Source organism: Apium graveolens, chromosome 9 (genome assembly GCF_009905375.1).
Source record: "Apium graveolens cultivar Ventura chromosome 9, ASM990537v1, whole genome shotgun sequence".
NCBI lineage: Eukaryota > Viridiplantae > Streptophyta > Magnoliopsida > Apiales > Apiaceae > Apium > Apium graveolens.
The window spans coordinates 25,250,321-25,273,114 of NC_133655.1; positions in this window are offsets into that span (position 1 = coordinate 25,250,321).

Sequence of the window (22,794 nt, forward strand, 5' to 3'; positions counted from 1 at the left end):
TATGCATAAAGAAGGAATTCTATGAAGAACATAATACTTGGAAGAAAAGATATCTGATTGATATATTTTAGGAAGCAGATTTATATTCCATATCAATTAGTGATTATCTTGTAACTGTGTAGTATATAAACACAGACATAGGGTTTACACTATAAGTGTTATCGTTATCGAGAATATTATTCATTGTAACCCTAACAGCTCTCGTGATATTTGTTCATCACTGAGAGAGGACAGTTCCATACTGTAACAAAGTTTATTGCTTTGAATAAAATTTGTTTTCTGTTACTTGTGTTATTAGAATTCGATTTAATTGTGCTATATACTGTATTCACCCCTCTCTACAGTGTATGTGACCTAATAAGTGGTATCAGAGCCTATCTGTTAACATACAAATAATTTAAGATCCAAAAACAATCATGTCTGAAGTAGAAACTCCAACCAAGCCCACCAAAACTGAAGAACCACCAAAGACACAAATCCATAGTCGATATGAGACTATTAGAGTTCCCATATTGAAGCCATCTGAATATCCCGTATGGAAGGTGAGGATGACCATGTTTCTGGAAGCAACTGATCCAGAATATCTTGACAAAATCAATGAAGGGCCTCACAAACCAACCAAGCTCGTTGTTGCAGTTGCAGGTGAAGCAGCAAAGTCAGTACCAAAGGAGAAGAGCGACTACACTGCAGAAGATATCGCTTCAATTGCTAAGAATGCCAAGGTATGACACTTACTGCATAGTGCCATTGACAATGTAATGTCAAATAGGGTGATTAACTGTAAGACTGCAAAGGAGATATGGGATGCCTTGGAAATAAGGTGTCAGGGAACTGATTCGATTAAGAAAAACATGAAGACAATACTCACTCAAGAGTATGAACACTTTGACTCAAAGGCTAATGAGTCATTGACTGATTTATATGATAGATTTGTCAAACTCTTGAACGATTTGTCACTGGTTGATAAGGAGTATGATCTTGAAGATTCAAACCTTAAATTCCTGTTAGCTCTTCCTGAAAGCTGGGATTTGAAGGCAACAACTATAAGAGACAACTATAATCTTGATGAAACAACTCTTGATAAAATCTATGGAATGCTCAAGACTCATGAACTTGAGATGGAACAAAGAAGCAAGAGGAAAGGAGGAAAGTCAAGGACAGTTGCTCTTAAGGCTGAAGAAGAATCTCCCAAGACAGCTACCTCAAGAAAAGGCAAGGGAAAAGCTCCCTTCACAAAGTCTGATACTGAGTCATCAAGTTCTGATAGTGATGATGACTCAGAAACTAAAAGCTTTCCTGAGACGGATGCTGATGAAGAGATGATGAAGCTGCGTGCTCTTATGGTAAAAGGAATCACGAAGATTGCATACAGGAAGTTCAGGAAGGGAAAGAAGTTTTCCAGGAGAGGTGCTGTGACGCCCTCCAAACCCGGGGTCTAGATTTGGGGGTCACTAGCCAAAAAATCAAAATAAATTAATCACAGCGGAATAATATAATAAATATGACCCCTCTACCTGCACTGGATCGATCACAGGTTATGGTATAGAACAGGCACTAATACAAACCAAATGTTATTACAAACCATAAGTCTAATTAGTTTTATAAATTATTCAAATTTTATTACAAACCTCTAGACTTATTCAGGCGTCCCAAAACAGTCTATCTGGAAAATACACCGAACTACCTACAAGCACTTGACTTCTGATCAAACCTGGATCTCAAGCCTGCTCTGGCTTAGCTGAAAGATTAGATTGATAAACAAGTATGAGCGAAAGAAATACTCAGCAAGCAGTATAAAATGTCCTTTAAATGATAAATTATATTATAATAATAATTGAACAACATGATAAAATCAGTAATATTTGATCAATAATAAAAGCTTCATAAGCTATCAACAATAAACGATAATTTAGATTAGAATCTAACTCCGACAGACGTACTATCACATGTTGATCAGCCCGTGTGATAGCATAAGGTCATGATTCATAGAAACATGTCCCCAAAACACGAGTACTCAATTAAAAAGTCAATATACTTGCCTGTGGCAAAAATGGTGTCATAGTATTTCATATAACACATAGAAATAGCCCTCCGCTGGACCGTCCGTCCCGGTCACTTACGCATTCATCCAATCCATAAAACATTTTGATCAAAGGAGCCGAATCAAAGAACATCCTTAACCATATAATTCCCCATTTCTCATGGTCCAGAGTTATCTCAACAATCGATGGCAAAATAACTAGAACAATTAGTTATTCGCTAATCTCAATTCAATGTTCCACTATATAGAGTAATTTATAGCAAAATATAAAACGTTTAACTATCATGAACTTAGAATAGTATGGAAATTCAAAGAATAAAATTCAGAGTCAATATCAATTGAATGATAAATGAAAATATAGGTACTTGCATAATATGATTCGAAATAAACGTCACTTGAACAATAAGTGAAGTTAGGGGTACTTGCCTGGTATGCTCGATAATCTCTTATTATAACTCTGCTTATAGTTGTTGCCTACTATCTCCGTCTAATACTTGACTGCACTCCTTGCTACTTGATTCTATAAACAAAAGGACTATCTTAATTGACGAAACTAAACTCAATCGACGTAACCATACGTCTTGACATCTACCCGATCGTTTATAACTAAGTATGATATTTTAAACTGTAAACAGATAGCATACATATCACATAACACATAATCATGGCATTTGTATGACACGTAATTACGTATTTCATGTAACACATAAGTCAGATCATTAAAAGATATGTCCTAGGGCGTTCAGAATTAAAATTAGATCAATATTAGCAATTACCGATCAAATACCGACTCAAACTGATTCACAAATCAAATGGCATTGCAATATAAAAGAAATTAGGACTTAAAAGTATTTTTATTGAAAGCGCAATATTTTTCTGAGTCTATACGCGTTCGTTTCGTATTAAACGGACGGACGGTTTAATTATTATTAATAAAATAAGAAATAAATAGATTTAAATCAATTAATAATAATATTAATTGATTTTTAAATACCAAAATATAATTTTTTAAAAAACCTAAAAATAATTTTTAAGAATTATTTGAATTAATTATAAATAATTTACATTTATTTAACTATTTATAAATAAAATTAATTGATTAAATGAATTAATCAATTAATTAAACTCATAAATAATTAACTAGAATAAATTATAAATAATTAAATCAAATTATTTTTTTTTAAAATAATAAAAGAAAATGATTTTAGGAATTTAAAATAATTAAGGAAATAATTTTTAGAATTTAAAAATAATAAGTAAATAATTTTTAGATATTAAAACTGAATTTTTAATTTATTTTAAAAAGAAATCTGCAAAAACAGATTTGCAATTGGGGGGTTAGGGTTTTTGTGGATTAAAGTCGGGTAAGGGGTGGGTCGATATCCGGGTCATCCGGGTCGACGAAGAACATGAAGAACCGCCGGAAAATTCTGCAGAATCCGGCGACTGCAGATTTTCCGATCAGTTTCCGACTAGGCCAAAAACGACCCTTCACAGCACCGTTAACCCGCGTTTTTGATCGAAATCTACCCCTTCCATTCCCAGCAACAACACCGCCACCCTAACAGCCACAACCACCCATCGGTTCACCTTCTCCGACGAAAATCTAGTAGAAACCGGCGATTAAGTTAAAACACTGGCCTACAGGGGTTTTCTACTCAATTTCACACCAAAATTAACGTTTTAACTATCAAAATCAAGCCCTGAAATCACATAATCAATTCATAAACCTAAAATTATCAACCAGTCCTTATATAACCCAGAAATTCAAAAATTAAAATTTTCAAGAACTTCGGCTTAGACTAAAACAGGATCAAATACGTGCAAATCATATACCAAATTGATGTTTATGATTCATACAATCATATACAACCATTACAAACACCAAAGAATCACAGAAAATTGAATTCGCAATTTCATCGATTCCGACGAACAAAGTTCGAACAGAATATTGCACCTTAGAACACGATTCTGGTGTCAAATGGTTCGTCTAATCACAGGCTTTATTTTGAAATCAAAATCACTTGAAACAGGTTGCTGAATCGTCTGCTTTGTTTGGTTTTCTGAAATTGGTTCTTAAGACATACCAGATAAGAAGAAACTGTGTTTATCTGCTTAGTTTCTGATTTTTATAAAATGATACAGATAAACATTGAGAATATTTATGATCAGTAACTTATCCCGATAAATCATAAATCGATACTCAATCTCGCATTTTAAAATAAAAAAAACCCCGAAATTAACAATTTATGGGGAATAACTTTAAAAACAATTAAATATAAAATTTAAATCAAAATTCCCTAAAAATTTCGAATATTTCAAAAATGCAGAAATACTGGGTAATTGAAATACGATTGATTTTATAAAAATAAAAACACGAATTTTGTGGACTTTGACGCCCCGGTGGGGTCCCGTTCTGTTGATTTTTGAAGAACAGAAACGATTCCTAAATTAACAGAAAATCGCGAAAACACAAAAAATACATTCCAACGCGCATAAAATGAAATAAAACGAGTACCTTAATAAAGATGCTGATAAACACGCGTCCCGATTGCAGATAAGTTCATATAATTGCAATTTAAACATATTTTAATCATTCGAAATTTTTTTTGGCCCGCACAGAAACACACATAACGGTTATAACATCTCATTTCATGGCATTAATCACTTTAAATATATAAAACACTTAATATTTATTTATTTAACATATAATATTCATATAATTTTCCCGGTTATTACATCTTTCCCCCCTTAACAGGATTCTGTCCTCAGAATCAGCCTAAGAAAACAAATGAGGATACTTGGATCGCATTTAGCTTTCCAACTCCCAAGTCGACTCTTCAACCTTGGGATTCCTCCACAAGACTCATACTAAAGTTACAGATTTATTCCTAAGCACTCTTTCTTTCTTATCTAAAATCTGCACTGGTTGCTCTACAAAAGACAAATCTGGCTGGATCTCGATTGGCTCGTATTCTATCACATGGTTCGAATCAGGCAAATAACGCTTCAACATTGACACATGGAATACATTGTGAATATGTTGTATATAAGGTGGTAACACTAATTCGTAAGCAACCTTTCCCACACGCTTCAAAATCTCAAAAGGGCCAACATAACGCGGACTCGGCTTTCCTTTCTTTCCAAATCTTGATAAACCCTTCGAAGGTGAAACCTTCAATAACACTGCTTCTCCAATTTCAAATTCCATATCCTTTCTGGCAGGATCAGTATATTTGCGTTGACGATCTTGAGCTGCTACCAATCATTTCCGAATAAGTTCTATTTTCTCTTTTGTCTGCTGGATCAATTCTGGACCCAAAATCTTTCTTTCACCAACTTCTTCCCAACATATTGGAGATCTGCATCTTCTCCCGTACAAAGCTTCGTAAGGTGACATTCCAATACTGGCATGATAACTGTTGTTGTAGGAGAATTTAACTAATGGTAAATGCTCGTCCTAATTCCCTTCAAAATCTAGTGCACATACCCTTAGCATATCTTCAATAGTCTGAATCGTCCTTTCGCTTTGATCGTCTGTCTGTGGATTATACGCGGTACTCATGTTCAGCTTCGTTCCGAGACAATCTTGGAAACTTCTCCAAAATCTTGAATTAAATCGAGGATCTCTATCTGAAACTATGGATACTGGAACTCCATGTCGTGTCACAATTTCCTTAAGATATAACCGAACTAATTTATCCATTGAGAATCTTTCGTTGATAGGAAGAAAATGCGCTGACTTTGTCAATCTGTCGATAATAACCCAAATAGCATCATGATTTGCCCTGGTTCTCGGTAATCTAACTACGAAATCCATCGCTATATGCTCCCACTTCCATTTTGGAATGTCCACTGGTTGTATTAGTCCACTGGGCCTTTGATGTTCCGCTTTGACTCGCTGGCAAGTGTAACACTTATTTACCCATTCTGCAGTTTCCTTCTTCATGCTTGGCCACCAAAAGTTTTCTCTTAAATCTCGGTACATCTTCGTACTTCCGGGATGAATAGAATATTTGGAGTTGTGAGCGTCTCGAAGAATTTCATCTTTCAGCTCGGCTACGTTGGGTATCCATATTCTGGAAGAAAATCTTAATATCCCTTTATCATCCTTTTGACTCCCTATCTCTTCTCCTGTCAAACTGTCTCGTTCATGGCTCATTACTTCTTCCTGACATCTTCTTATTTTCTCTAATAGTTCTGGTTGAAAAGACATTGCACATAACACCTCTGTAGACATACTTGGGATACTGACCTCTATTTCTAGCTTCTCAAATTCCTTGATCAACTCCTCTGATGAAATTATCATATTTAACCTTTCTTTTCTGCTCAGAGCGTCGGCCACCACATTTGCTTTGCCTGGATGATAGTTGATAGTACAGTCATAGTCCTTGATTAGTTCTAGCCATCTTCTCCGCCACATGTTCAACTCCTTCTGGGTGAAGATATATTTCAAACTCTTGTGGTCCGTGTAGATCTCGCACTTTTTTCCATAAAGATAATGCCTCCAAATCTTTAATGCAAACACTATAGCTGCCAATTCAAGATCATGAGTTGGATACTTCTCTTCATGTGGTTTTAACTATCTTGAAGCGTAGGCTATCACCTTGTCATGCTGCATTAAACACATCCCGGTCCTTTGTATGACGCGTCACTATAAATCACAAAATTTCCTTGTTCATCTGGCAAGACTAGTACTGGAGAAGATACTAATCTATTCTTTAATTCATGGAAACTTTCTTCGCATTTCTCGTCCCATTCAAATTTCTGATTCTTCCTGGTGAGCTTTGTCAACGGCGTAGCTATCTTTGCAAAATCGTGCACAAATCTTCTGTAATAACCTGCCAGTCCCATGGAACTTCGTACTTCTGTTGGTTTCAATCTTTGCTGGATCCACTTCCACTCCTTTATTGCTGATCACGTGCCCCAGAAATCGTACTTCTTTTAACCAAAATTCACACTTGGAAAATTTTGCGTATAATTTCTCCTGTCGCAGTATCTCCAGAACTATCCTCAAATGCTCTGCATGCTCCTCTTCTGTTTTAGAATAGATCAAGATGTCGTCTATGAACACGATCACGAATTTATCCAAATATTTCTTGAATACTCGATTCATCAGATCCATGAAAGCTGCTGGTGCGTTGGTTAATCTAAATGCCATCACTAGAAACTCATAATGCCCATATCTGGTTCTGAACGTGGTCTTCGGAATGTCTTCAGGCTTGATCTTCAGTTGATGATATCCGGATCTTAAATCAATTTTAGAAAACCATACAACGCCTCTCAATTGGTCAAACAAATCATCGATCCTTGGTAATGGGTACTTGTTCTTAATAGTCAGCTTATTTAGTTCTCGATAGTCGATACACAGTCGCATACTCCCGTCCTTCTTCTTGACAAACAGTACTGGTGCGCCCCATGGGGATACACTGGGTCTTATAACTCCTTTTTCCAAAAGATCTTGCAGCTGAGTTGCCAATTCTTTCATCTCCACGGGTGCCATCCGGTACGGAGCTTTAGAAACTGGTTATGTTCCGGGTGCTAGATCAATTGCAAACTCAATTTCTCTATCGGGAGGTAATCCTGGTAGATCATCTGGAAAGACATCTGGGAATTCGTTGACGACTGGAATTGCTTCTAGTGTTGGAACTTCTTTGCTGGTGTCTATCACATGGGCCAAATATGCTTCGCAATCCTGACGCAATAACTTTTTCACTTGAGCTATCGTTAAGAACTTCTTCTCTTACCTATTTCCTCGAAATATCACCTTCTTCTTACTATCCAAGGTATGAAGTCTCACTTTCCTATTCTTACAATCAATCTGAGCGTTATTTTCTGACAACCAATCCATTCCTAAAATAACATCAAATTCTCCCAACTTAAAAGGTATCAAGTTGGCATAGAAATGATGTCCTCCTATCTCAATATCACACCTCGGGCACACTCGGTCGACGGAAACTTGATCCTTATTAGCTAATTCTATCGTTAATGCTTGTTCTAACAACTTAACTTCGCAATGCAGTTTATCAGCAAAATCTTGAGAAATAAATGACCTGGTAGCTCCAGAATCAAATAAAACTTTAGCATCTACGGAGTTGACTGGAAGCGTACCTGCAACCACGTCTGAACTCTGGACATCATCCTTCATAGTCATATTAAATATCCTGGCCTTTGGCTGGTCCTTTGCTGATGGTCCTTCAATCCTTGGCACATTCTGAGATGGAGCACCTGTAAGCCTTGGAGTGTTGCTCGTCGTACCTTGTGTTGGGCAATTCCTGGCGATATGTCCTAGCTTTCCACACTTATAACATCCAGTTCCCACATTCTGACCTTGAGTCTGATTCTGACACACATTAGCAAAGTGTCCCTTCTTGCCACACTTGAAACACGTCACATTAGCATTACAATTCGCAAAGTGCTTCCTACCACAAAACTGACAATCTGGTATTGGTGGACGATTGGGCCTCTGCTGGTTTAAATTCTGAAAATGGTTGCCTTGTCCTCCATTTCCTGATTGTGGTCTTCTGAATCCCATATTCCTATTATCCTGAAATTCTGACCTTTTGTTGAAACGACCCTGAAAATTACCTTGCTGCTTACCTCCTTCTGAGGTTTCTATTTTCCTTTTCTTTCCATCCTTTCCTTTCTGAGACATGTCACTCCTACTTTCGATCACCATTGCTTTCTGAACCACTGCCACATATGAAATTAATTCAAACATGGCCACTCTGTTTCTAATCCAAAACTTCAATCCCTGTTCGAATCTTCTTGCTTTCTTTTCATCTGTATCAACCTGGGCTGGCACGAACCTTGCTAACTCAGTAAACTTAGCCTCGTACTCAGCCACGGTAAGATCACCCTGGGTCAGGTTCAAGAACTTAATCTCCATTTGATTCTTCATATACCTCAGGAAATACTTTTCCAGGAACAACTCTGTGAATCTCTCCCAAGTTATAAACTCACCTCCTTCCAATGCTCATGTGGATTCCCACCAATAGTTTGCCTCGCCTTTCAGAAAGTAGCTTGCAAACTTGGTCTTCTGTTCAGTTTCAGCTCCGACTAATTCAAAAGCCTTTTCCATCTCCTTGAGCCATGCATTAGCTTCCACAGGATCAACACTTCCTTTGAACTCAGGTGGCTTCACTGCTTGAAACTGCTTAAAAGTCACTGCAGGTGGTGCTGCTGCTTGCTGCTGTTGCTGTTGCTGCTACTGTTGCTGCTGCGTACGATGTAACATCTGCTGCTGCATCAGTCCCAACATCTGGACAATCGCTGGATCCATCCGACTCTCAGTACGATCCTCTCCTGAATTATTCCTTCTCTTTGGTGCCATTATTCTGGTAAGAAAACAAGCAACATATATAATAATCTGTCAAGCATTGTGTCAAATATATAGTAATTCCTTAGCATATCAAAATTCGCAAACATTATCTCTTCTCAAAATATCATAAACTTGCTACCATATTAACACAAGCGACATGATTATCACATAATCCTGCTTATTATCTTGAGAATAATAACACAAAGAAAATTTACTCCGAATTATACGAACTTTTTAAATCCTTGCTTGAAATCTCAACTAAACCAACAAAATAGCAGGACAATGACACAAGGTCTAAGGCTAAACGCAAAACAGGGAACCTAAACAACTTAACTACAACCTAACCCAATAACCTAAATTTAATCCTATAAAAGTTAAACTACACGCGCCTATCTTATGTGATCTTCCTATGACTCATTTATGACAATCCTAAGCCTGTTTCGGTGACCATAACCTGTAGCTCTGATACCAACCTGTGACGCCCTCCAAACCCGGGGTCTAGATTTGGGGGTCACTAGCCAAAAAATCAAAATAAATTAATCATAGTGGAATAATATAATAAATATGACCCCTCTACATGCACTGGATCGATCACATGTTATTGTATAGAACAGGCACTAATACAAACCAAGTGTTATTACAAACCATAAGTCTAATTAGTTTTACAAATTATTCAAATTTTATTACAAACCTCTAGACTTATTCAAGCGTCCCAAAACAGTCTATCTGGAAAACACACCGAACTACCTACAAGCACTTGACTTCTGATCAAACCTGGATCTCAAGCCTGTTCTGGCTTAGCTGAAAGATTAGATTGATAAACAAGTATGAGCGAAAGAAATGCTCAGCAAGCAGTATAAAATGTGCTTGAAATGATAAATCACATTCTAATAATAATTGAACAACATGATAAAATCAGTAATATTTGATCAATAATAAAAGCTTCATAAGCTATCAACAATAAACGATAATTTAGATTGGAATCTAACTCCGACGGACGTACTATCGCATGCTGATCAGCCCGTGTGATAACACAAGGTCATGATTCATAGAAATATGTCCCCAAAACACGAGTACTCAATTAAAAAGGCAATATACCTGCTTGTGGCAAAAATGGTGTCATAGTATTTCATATAACACATAGAAATAGCCCTCCGCTGGACCATCCGTCCTGGTCACTTACGCATTCATCCAATCCATAAAACATTTTGATCAAAGGAGCCGAATCAAAGGACATCCTTAACCATATAACACCCCATTTCTCATGGTCCAGAGTTATCTCAACAATCGATGGCGAAATAACTAGAACAATTAGTCATTCGCTAATCTCAATTCAATGTTCCACTGTATAGAGTAATTTATAGCGAAATATAAAACGTTTAACTATCCTGAACTTAGAATAGTATGGAAATTCAAAGAATAAAATTCAGAGTCAATATCAATTGAATGATAAATGAAAATATAGGTACTTGCATAATATGATTCAAAATAAAAGTCACTTGAACAATAAGTGAAGTTATGAGTACTTTCCTGGTATGCTCGATAATCTCTTATTATAACTCTGCTTATAGCTGCTGGCTACTATCTCCGTCTAACACTTGACTGCACTCCTCGCTACTTGATTCTATAAACAAAAGGATTATCTTGATTGACGAAATTAAACTCAATCGACGTAACCATACGTCTTGACATCTACCCGATCGTTTATAACTAAGCATGGCATTTTAAACTGTAAACAGATAGCATACATATCACGTAACACATAATTATGGCATTTGTATAACACGTAATTACGTATTTCATGTAACACATAAGTCAGATCATTAAAAGATACGTCCTAGGGCGTTCAGAATTAAAATTAGATCAATATTAGCAATTACCGATCAAATACCGACTCAAACTGATACACAAATCAAATGGCATTGCAATACAAAAGAAATTAGGACTTAAAAGTATTTTTATTGAAAGCGCAATATTTTTCTGAGTCTATACGCGTTCGTTTCGTATTAAACGGACGAACGGTTTAATTATTATGAATAAAATAAGAAATAAATAGATTTAAATCAATTAATAATAATATTAATAGATTTAAATCAATTAATATTAATATTAATTGATTTTTAAATACCAAAATATAATTTTTTTAAAAACCTAAAAATAATTTTTAAGAATTATTTGAATTAATTATAAATAATTTACATTTATATAACTATTTATAAATAAAATTAATTGATTAAATGAATTAATCAATTAATTAAACTCATAAATAATTAACTAGAATAAATTATAAATAATTAAATCAAATTATTTTTTTTTAAAATAATAAAATAAATGATTTTAGGAATTTAAAATAATTAAGGAAATAATTTTTAGAATTTAAAAATAATAAGTAAATGATTTTTAGATATTAAAACTGAATTTTTAATTTATTTTAAAAATAAATCTGCAAAAACAGATTTGCAATTGGGGGGTTAGGGTTTTTGTGGATTAAAGTCGGGTCAGGGGTGGGTCGACATCCGGGTCATCCGGGTCGACGAAGAACATGAAGAACCGCCGGAAAATTCTACAGAATCCGGCGACTGCAGATTTTCCGGTCAGTTTCCGACTAGGCCAAAAACGGCCCTTCACAGCACCGTTAACCCGCGTTTTTGATCGAAATCTACCCCTTCCATTCCCAGCAACAACACCGCCACCCTAACAGCCACAACCACCCATCGGTTCACCTTCTCCGACGAAAATCTAGTAGAAACCGGCGACTAAGTTAAAACTCCGGCCTACAGGGGTTTTCTATTCAATTTCACACCAAAATTAACGTTTTAACTATCAAAATCAAGCCCTGAAATCACATAATCAATTCATAAACCTAAAATTATCAACCAGTCCTTATATAACCCAGAAATTCAAAATCAAAAATTAAAATTTTCAAGAACTTCGGCTTAGACTAAAACAGGATCAAATACGTGCAAATCATATACCAAAATGATGTTTATGATTCATACAATCATATACAACCATTACAAACACCAAAGAATCACAGAAAATTGAATTCGCAATTTCATCGATTCCGACGAACAAAGTTCGAACAGAATATTGCACCTTAGAACACGATTCTGGTGTCAAATGGTTCGTCTAATCACAGGCTTTATTTTGAAATCAAAATCACTTGAAACGGGTAGCTGAATCGTCTGCTTGGTTTGGTTTTCTGAAATCGGTTCTTAAGACATATCAGATAAGAAGAAACTATGTTTATCTGCTTAGTTTCTGATTTTTATAAAATGATACAGATAAACATTGAGAATATTTATGATCAGTAACTTATCCCGATAAATCATAAATCGATACTCAATCTCGCATTTTAAAATTAGAAAAAAACCCAAAATTAACAATTTACGGGGAATAACTTTAAAAACAATTAAATATAAAATTTAAATCAAAATTCCCTAAAAATTTCAAATATTTCAAAAATGCAGAAATACTGGGTAATTGAAATATGATTGATTTTATAAAAATAAAAACACGAATTTTGTGGACTTTGACGCCCCGGTGGGGTCTCGGTCTGTTGATTTTTGAAGAACAGAAACGATTCCTAAATTAACAGAAAATCGCGAAAACACATAAAATACATTCCAACGCGCATAAAATGAAATAAAACGAGTACCTATATAAAGACGCTGATAAACACGCGTCCCGATTGCAGATAAGCTCATATAATTGCAATTTAAACCTTTTTTAATCATTCGAAAAATTTTCTGGCCCGCACAGAAACACACATAACAGTTATAACATCTCATTTCATGGCATTAATCACTTTAAATATATAAAACACTTAATATTTATTTATTTAACATATAATATTCACATAATTTTCCCGGTTATTACAGGTGCAAGTTCTGATAAGAAGAATTTCAGAAAATCTGAAGACAAAGGAGGAAAGTCTAACAGAGGAGATTATACAAATGCCAAATGCTACAACTGTGGTGAAAAAGGCCACATATCTCCTGATTGTAAGAAAGTGAAGAGTAACAAAGGCAAGGCTCTTGTCATAAAGAAGAAAAACTGGACAGACACTCCAGACTCTGAAAGCGAGGAGAACTATGCCTTGATGGCAAATGCTGATATGGCAAATGCTGAAAGTAGTACTGAAACTGCTGAGTTAAAGGGCAAAAGGAAAAACATCCTAGTTCTGGACAGTGGATGTTCATGACATATGATTGGAAATAAATCCCTGCTATCAGACTTTGTGGGGAAGGCTGGCCCAAATGTTTCTTATGGAGATGGCAACATTGGAAAAACATTGGGATATGTTAATATCAATCTTGGGAACGTCATCATTAAAGAAGTAGCTCTAGTCTCAGGACTTAAACACAATCTGCTGAGTGTTAGTCAAATCTGTGACAGAGGTTATCATGTGGATTTCTTTGAAGAACACTGTGAAGTTGTAAGTAAATCTACAGGCAAAGTTGTTCTGAAAGGATACAGGTGTGGTAACATTTATGAAGCCAAGCTTTCAACAAGTATTGATGGTTCTGCAGTCTGTCTGATTAGTAGAGCATCAATTGAAGAAAGCTGGAACTGGCACAAGAAACTCTCTCATTTAAATTTCAACAATATAAATGAATTAGTCAAGAAAGATCTTGTGAGAGGACTGCCAAAGTCAGTATTTGCTCCTGATGGCCTTTGTGATTCTTGTCAGAAGGCTAAACAAAGGAAATCTTCATTCAAGAGCAAGACTGAATCATCAATTCTTGAGCCTTATCACCTTCTACATGTTTATCTATTTGGTCCTGTAAATGTCATGTCTATTGCAAAGAAGAAATATGCTATGGTCATAGTGGATGAGTTCACCAGATACACATTGGTGTATTTCTTGCACACAAAAAGTGAAACTGCATCTATCTTGATTGATCATGTCAAGCAACTGGATAAATTGGTCAAAGATTCTGTAAAGATAATAAGAAGTGATAATGGCACTGAGTTCAAGAATTTGATCATGGAAGAGTTATGCAAAGACCATGGAATTAAGCAGGAATTTTCTGCTCCTGGAACTCCACAGCAAAATAGAGTTGTTGAAAGAAAGAATAGAACTCTTATTGAAGCTGTACGAACTATGCTTGATGAAGCAAAACTTCCAACCTATTTCTGGGCTGAAGCTGTGCAGACTGCTTGTTTTACTCAAAATGCAACACTCATTAACAAGCATGGAAAGACACCATATGAGATGGTGAAGAAAAAGAAGCCAAATCTGATATATTTGGATGTAAGTGTTTTGTTCTTAAGACTCATCCTGAACAACTATCGAAATTTGATCTAAAAGCTGATGAAGGAATCTTTGTTGGATATCCACTTTCCACAAAAGCCTTCAGAGTCTTTAACTTGAGAACAAGGGTGGTCATAGAATCTATCAATGTCTCCTTTGATGATAAGAAAATTACTGGACTTGAAAATTTCAATGATCATGATCAGCTGAGATTTGAAAATGAAGACTTAAATTCTGATACTAAAAATCCTGACAGTCTAAATCCTGATACAACAAACTCTGATGGATTAAGCTCTGATGTTATTGAAACTATGGTGACTATGCCAAAGGAAGATGCACCTGTGCAGGGGGGCATACTAAAGATGTAACCACATCTCAAGAAGCATCAGAACATACAACTGGCTCTTCAAGTTCTGATTCATCAAGTTCTGATAAGCCAAATTCTGATAATTCTGAAAATTTAAATACTGAAGGATCCAACTCAGAGAGCATAGTTTCAGGGGGAGCATCAGAAGATGTTGATGAAGATAGCATGGATCATGGGGGAGCATCCAGTTCTAGAAAAAACCTTCCATCTGCAAGGAAGTGGACTAAATCACATACACCTGACTTAATAATTGGAAATCCTAATGCAGGTGTCAGAACCAGAACAACTACTTCAAGTGAATGTCTTTACAATTCTTTTCTTTCTCAGACTGAACCAAACAAAGTGGAAGAAGCTCTTCAAGATGCTGATTGGGTGCAAGCAATGCAGGAAGAGTTGAATGAATTTGAAAAAAACAAAGTCTGGACCCTAGTGCCAAGACCAAAGAATAGCTCTGTTGTTGGTACAAAGTGGGTATTCAGAAACAAAACTAATAGTGATAGCATAATTACAAGGAATAAAGCAAGGTTGGTTGCAAAAGGATATTCTCAACAGGAGGGAATTGATTATGATAAAACATTTGCACCAGTTGCTAGATTGGAAGCCATAAGGATATTTTTGGCTTATGCTGCTCACAAAAAGTTTACTGTCTTTCAAATGGATGTGAAAAGTGCTTTTCTCAATGGAGAATTGGGGGAGGAAGTATATGTTGAACAACCTTCAGGCTTTGTCGATCCCAAATATCCAAATCATGTCTTCAGGCTTGATAAAGCACTTTATGGCCTTAAGCAAGCTCCTAGAGCATGGTATGAGACTTTAGCTCAGTTTCTTCTGGAAAGTAGATTTAACAGAGGAACTATAGACAAAACACTGTTCTACCTCAACCATGGAAAAGACTTACTTCTGGTTTAGATTTATGTTGATGATATCATCTTTGGTTCTACAAATGACAGACTTTGCAAAAAGTTTGCCAAACTGATGCAGTCAAGATATCAAATGAGTATGATGGGAGAACTTAGCTATTTTCTGGGCCTTCAAGTCAAGCAGAATGAAGAAGGCACTTTTATTTGTCAAACCAAGTACACCAGAAACTTGCTGAAGAAATTTGGAATGCAAGATTGTTCAAGTACATCCACTCCCATGGCCACTGCAATAAAACTGGATAAGGATACTGGTAAATCAGTAGATATTACTGATTACAGAGGTATAGATATATGATTAGCTCTCTACTCTATCTAACTGCTAGTAGACCTGATATCATGTATGCTACCTGTCTTTGTGCAAAATTTCAAGCAGATCCACGAGAACCTCACTTAACAGTTGTGAAAAGAATATTCAAGTATCTTAAGGGAACAGCTGATCTGGGATTGTGGTATCCCAGAGAATCAGATTTTAAACTAATAGGTTACTCAGACGCAGATTTTGCAGGTTGCAAAATTGACAGAAAAAGCACAAGTGGAAGCTGCCAATTTCTTGGAGGCAGATTGGTTTCTTGGTTTAGCAAGAAACAAAAGTCAATTTCCACGTCAACTGCAGAAGCAGAATACATTGCTGCAGGAAGCTGCTGTGCACAAATTCTTTGGATGAAGAATCAGTTACTGGATTATGGGTTAACATATTTTAAAATCCCTATTTACTGTGATAATCAAAGTGCTATTGCTATGACAGGTAATCCAGTTCAACACTTAATGACAAAGCACATCAGCATTATGTACCACTTCATAAGGGAACATGTGGATGAAGGTACAGTGGAATTGCACTTTGTTCCAACAGATCAACAACTAGAAGATATCTTCACAAAACCACTATGTGAAGCTACTTTTACAAGATTGGTAAATGAACTTGGAATGGTTTCAGGTTCTTTCGCTAAATCTGCTTAGCTTTTGTTCTGATGCATCAGACTTTATGATCAGTATTTACAGATATTACTCTCTTTGTGTATTCTGTGCCTAATTGAAAATTGCTTAAGTACTGATTGTTGTCTGATGTGAATTTCTAAACTCTGATAGTGATATGACTGTTTATGTGACTATTCAATCCTATGAGGATCACTGTGCTAGATGCTGACCTAGTAGTCTTTAATATACTAGAGATCCCATGTTAGAAGTAATTATTTATGTGGAAATCTATTGACACAAGCAAATTCTGACATTGAGATTAGTTAAGTTTACTTTGTCTATCTTATTACTAAGTCAAAAACTAGAATAATGCTTCTCATTTGTTAAGTTCTGATGTTAGTAAATCTGCTGAATGTACCAAGTGCTGATAAACCTCACTTATCAAAAGAAAAAGGAAAAGAACAAGGAATAAAAATCAGGTACTCCTTTGAGATCTAGAGTAAAAATGTGGAAGGGACGACCCAAGTGCATTGCTGGTATTAAGTAATATGTATCGAAAAAGCAAAAATAATTATTTTTCTTGGTGACTTTTCACACTCTATGATTACTGGAGAAATACTCTGATAATGGCATAAATTCTGATAAGCAGTCGTGACTCACTTACACTGAGAAGCCACTGTAAAATGGAATTTCAAAAGATGCATAAAATAAGCACAAAACAGTTGAGGTGGACTCTTGCATGAAATAATTCAATAGTAGGCTTCAGAAAAATGACAGATTTTAAGTAAAGTTCTTAGTTATGCCTTATTTATAAGATGTAGTGAAGTGAATCAGACTTTACGCCTTGTCTGATATTTAGCTTAATGCACACACTTACACTCCATATGAATGATAATAATTACTGTGGCGATCAATGTTGTTTTAGATGAACAGTTTATGTGTCAGATTGCATAAATTCCGAGGACAGGTTCTGATGGAAGTTCTGATGATTAAGTTCTGAAGAACCAAAATCAGAGTTTGTATGAAGAATTACAGAAATAGCCATTCAACTTTTTGAGTTAAGAAATTATGTTCTGATGACTGTTAAGTTCTGATATAAGTCTAAGTGCTGATATTAAATTCTGATTATTAACTTGACTTGTTTGTGGTTAAAATCTGAAATAGTCTTATTATAAATCAGACTATGTTTAAGTGGAATATTAACAGTTAATACAATTAGGGTTAGTGGTACACGTCCATGCACGGTAATATTTACTTGTTTCTTGTGCGCATTAAACCCTGTTTTACACTTCCAATGGCTGTTTTTACTCTCCTCAATCTAGGGAGATGACGTAGAGTTATTTCTACCTGTCAGCATTAAATTTTCCTTGCGTCTCCTGGCATTCCATTGCCTATAAAAACCAACACTTCACTCCAGTGAGTACATCTCTCATTTTCTCTCAAACTCTCAAGCTCTTACTCTCATCTATTTCTCTCTCATCACAATCATGGTGAACTACAACTTAGCTCTAAACTATGATACCTTCTCTCTCACCATGAGCTATCCAGAGTGGTAGCAGGAATGGCATGTTACTGTTATTCCTGATAATGTTTGGGACTCTGTTCCCCAAGAGGTTCTGACAGACCTCTTGTTCTTTTATATGGATTACCATCGCCATGTTGAGCGATTGGAAGAAGCACGGCTGGAAGCTCTTCGACAGCAAGAGCGAATCATTCGTCTCGCTGTCCTGTTTGTAGAGAATAGGAAGAAGAAATAGGCTTTGTAGCTTAAGACACTCTTGTAATCTTGTGCTGTAATTTTAATTTCATGAATGTATTCTCTTAATATATTAATGGAATTTTTATATTTTTGCAAGATGTTGTCTCTGAGTTGTTTGAAATTCTGATATATTTTTAAATCCTGATTTATTCATATTCTGATGACCATTTTATTACTGATAAAAATCAAGTTCTAATTCTGACGTAGCAGTACCTGATTCCTTGATTTATTTTTTTTGGTCATTCTCTCACCTGATGTATTTTTACAGAATATTGGTTTCGTAGTAAAAATGATTTAATAAGTGGAAACAGTTTAAATTTTAAATTAAAACTGAATTACCTTAATTAATGGGATTACTTGGTAAGTGGAACGGTTTTTCCTTGAAAAACTGCATGTGATAAGTAATGATTACTGTTTTCCCGTGCCCATTAATTATTCTTTACTGCTGCATGTCTGACAAGTGTCCAACAGTTACTTTTTCTACCGTGTATAAGTAAAAGAGAGAGAAGATTGTAAAATCTTTTATTTACTTTCACACTTTGTCTTTCTTTACTTCTATTCTCTCTCATCTCCTGACGTTGTTTTTCGTACAGACATTTTATCAAACACCTTACAGGCAACCTTAATTCTCAATTTTTCTCATGGCACCTAAGGATTTGATCATAGATGGAGCCAAGTTCGTTCCCAACAACTATGCTGCAATCTTAAATCATGATGAAGCTCCATCTGAGTTACACTTTATGCAAGATCTTCTAGCACACAGTGAAATTGGGTATGCATTGACCCAGCCTCAAGTCATTTCCAGCCAACAAGTTCTGAAGTTTTGGCGGACTGGGCATTTTGACAATGGTGGTGCTACTGGTACTCCAAGTATTATTTTCGAAGTCAATGATGTTGAGCATGTGGTAACTCCTGGAGCAGTTCATAAAGCTCTACACTTACCAGAAGGCTGCATTTTCTCAACACCGGAGGAACCAGTTCTACAGCAGCTCATGGCCAATTTGGGGTATGAGAAGAGTTTGGCCAAGCTTGGACAGTTGAAACGAGCACATATCAGAAAGGAATAGAGCTTTTTCTTTGACTACATCACTAAAGCATTTGGCAATAAGTGTTCCAACTTTGATGCCATTCCAATCATGAGTCAGCACATCGGGTATGCTATTATTCACCAAACTCATTTTAATTTTGCAAGTGCTGTGCTAGGCTTTATTGGGGATAGGATGACAGAGGATAGAAATGTAGTTTACTTTGCTAGATTCTGTCAGCTTATATATACCTTTTTATGTGCTAATGAACCCCAATCGGCCAGCTCTTTATTTCCACCTTTTAAACTTGCAAAATGTGCTTTTAATAACTTGGTAAATGCTAACCTTAATAAAAAGGTGGTTAGACCCTTACAGATACCTCAGTCTATAAAACAGATCTTGGTAAATGCTGATCCTCTAACCTACAGATCTGTTTACCCTGATGTACAACCCACCACCACCACCCAGACAACTCAACAACCATCAGAACATACCACACATACACCTCAATCTACTCAACCTTCTGTCAGGACATATCTCAAAACTTCACAGCTACCTCAACCTTCATCATCAGCACATACCGTGAAGCCTTCATCTTCCAAGCCCAAGAGGACAAAGACTGTACCTCAGACAACACAGAAGAGAAGGAAGTTTGTTCTGAGAGATGAGTCAGATAGTGAGGAATAGGTTCCTGTGTCAGAACCTGTTATACAAGAAGCTGAGAAGGTCTCTTCTCAGAAGGATACTGGAATTGGGGGATCTAAGCTTCTCAAAAGGCTTAGAAGAATGTCTTATGCTGAAACTCCCAAGGAATCTACACCTTCAAAGAAAAGAAAGAAACAGAGAGCTCACAGGCCAGCTTCAGATGATGAGGAAGCAGCAGCTAAGGAAGGAGATCAGGAATCTCTGATCTCAAAAGAGCCAGAATTTGCTGGAGCTACTGCATCTCCCTCTTTATTGTCACCAACTCATGAAGCTACTGCTACAGATAAAACATCTACACCACCTATGTCTCCTGTACATGAACCAGTATCTACTGAATACCCAGGCACAAGTGCTGAAATTGATATTCACAATCTAGTTGTGCCTGAGGTTCTCTATTTAGAAGCTCCAACAGCAATAAATCCATCAACAACACCACTTACTGATGCTAATGAAACTCCAGAATTGTCTGCAACATCTTCTCTGCATCTAGATGTTGATGATCAGAATATAGGTGAGCATCAGACTATGGATGTTGATAAGAACTTGGAAGCAGATCAGCACTTAGAGGAGGATGTTGAAGTCTCAATTGCTTCTCATACTGTTCTTTTAACAGAAGATGCTGATTCTGTCAGTTCTGATGCTGCAAATGCTGATGATACTGGTGATGCTGCTATAAAAATTTTTGATGAAGCTGGTCCTTCAGGACATGCACCTCAATAGACTGTTTCTAAATCTGAACTAGTCAAGAAGTTTGTTTGAGGAGAAGCACCAGTACCTTGGAGTGAAACTCCTAGAGGATAGGAGTGGACTAAGGAATGGAACACAGTTACCTTTGTTCCATCTGAAAAGATTCTTGCTGAGCACTTGGCAAAAGATGATGAGATGTTAATTAATGCTGATTTCAAGACACAGCTTCGAGTCACTACATTGGGTACTAGACATCTGCAAGGTCTACATTCAACAACTCATGCAGAGTTATATAAAATTCAAGAAGAATTGCTCAAGCAAGAAACGATTAAGAAAATTGACAAGAAAACTTTCTTCCAACCTACCTTTTACAGAGTTGCTTAAATTGAGAAGACCCAAGAGAAGCAACAATCTCAGATTGATGATATTTTGAAAAATCAAGCTTCTCAGCAATCTCAACTCGATTAAATCCAATCCTCAGTGAAATTGCTTGTCTCTCTTCTATTACCTGCTGATGCCAAAAAGGGGGAGAAGGTAATTAAGTCCAAATGCAAAACTGTTAAGACACTGAAGGGGAAGGATGATGAAAAAGATGACCAGGGAAACTCTGGAATGGGTGGAGGTCATGGTCAAGGTAGTGGTTTCTCATCAAGAAGAGCTGAAGCTACAAGTCATAGAACAAGTTCTAATACTGGAAAAAGAATTACTTCTGATACTGGTAAAAGAATAAGTTCTGATGAACTTTTGGATCTTGATGAAGAAATTTCAAGATAGTTATTTCTGAAAGAAAATCCAGGAATGGACTTGGAGAGTCTGATGGAAGAAGAAGCTAGACTTAAGTCAGAAAAAGTCAAATCTAAATCTGAAGCTTCCGTTGGTAAAAAGAAACTTCCTAAGGCCAAAGGCATTGTGATAAAAGAAAGGACAAATCCTGAAGCAACCAAGGTCAAATCACAATTGCAGATTGATCCAAGGTCCAAGGGCAAAGAAAAAGTTGGTGAACCTATAACGGTTTATGTGCCTCCTGTGGATGAAGAAATTACTGTTGAAGATGCTGATCTTACTCCAACTTCAAGGAAGATTTATAAGACAACCTCTGACATGTCTCAAGTTGTTCATAGTCAAGATATAGTTAGTTATGATATTACAAAGAAGCAAGTAACCTCTGACATAGCTCAAGTTGACTTGATATCAGAAGATAAGGAAAAGGAAACCTCTGACATTGCTCATGTTAAACCCTCAAAGTTACTCCTACCAGGATTCACCAAAGCCAAACAGACTCAACCTTTGAAGACTGCATCAAGTGGTTTTGAAGCAAGAGTGGTTACTGGAAAGGAAGCAAGAGATAAATCTGGATTGGGTAGTGCTGATGAAAGAAGAGTACAGAACACAACCAATGATCCAACTTCCTTAAGTGAACCAGGTATTGGAGCAACTCCTAAAAGATTGAATCAACTAGAATCTGTACAGATGGTTTACCATACCTACTTGAAAGAACACATCTTGTTGTACTTCATGACAGATGGTAGGGTTTATCATATTAGGGAAAATGCTATTCCACTGAAGTATTTTGAAGAATTGGAACATGTATTATTTTTACTTTAAGTGAATGACAGAATAACAGAAAGTGCTGCAAAGTATTTGAAGAATCAAATTCAGAGACAGAAAAGGCTTTATTCTGTAAAGTCTGACAACACATATCTTCCAAAGTACAGAGATCACAAGGGTGATATTGTTGAGATGAAGTCTAACTCTGCTAAGATTATAACTACCTTTCTGGCTTATAAGGCTGTAAAA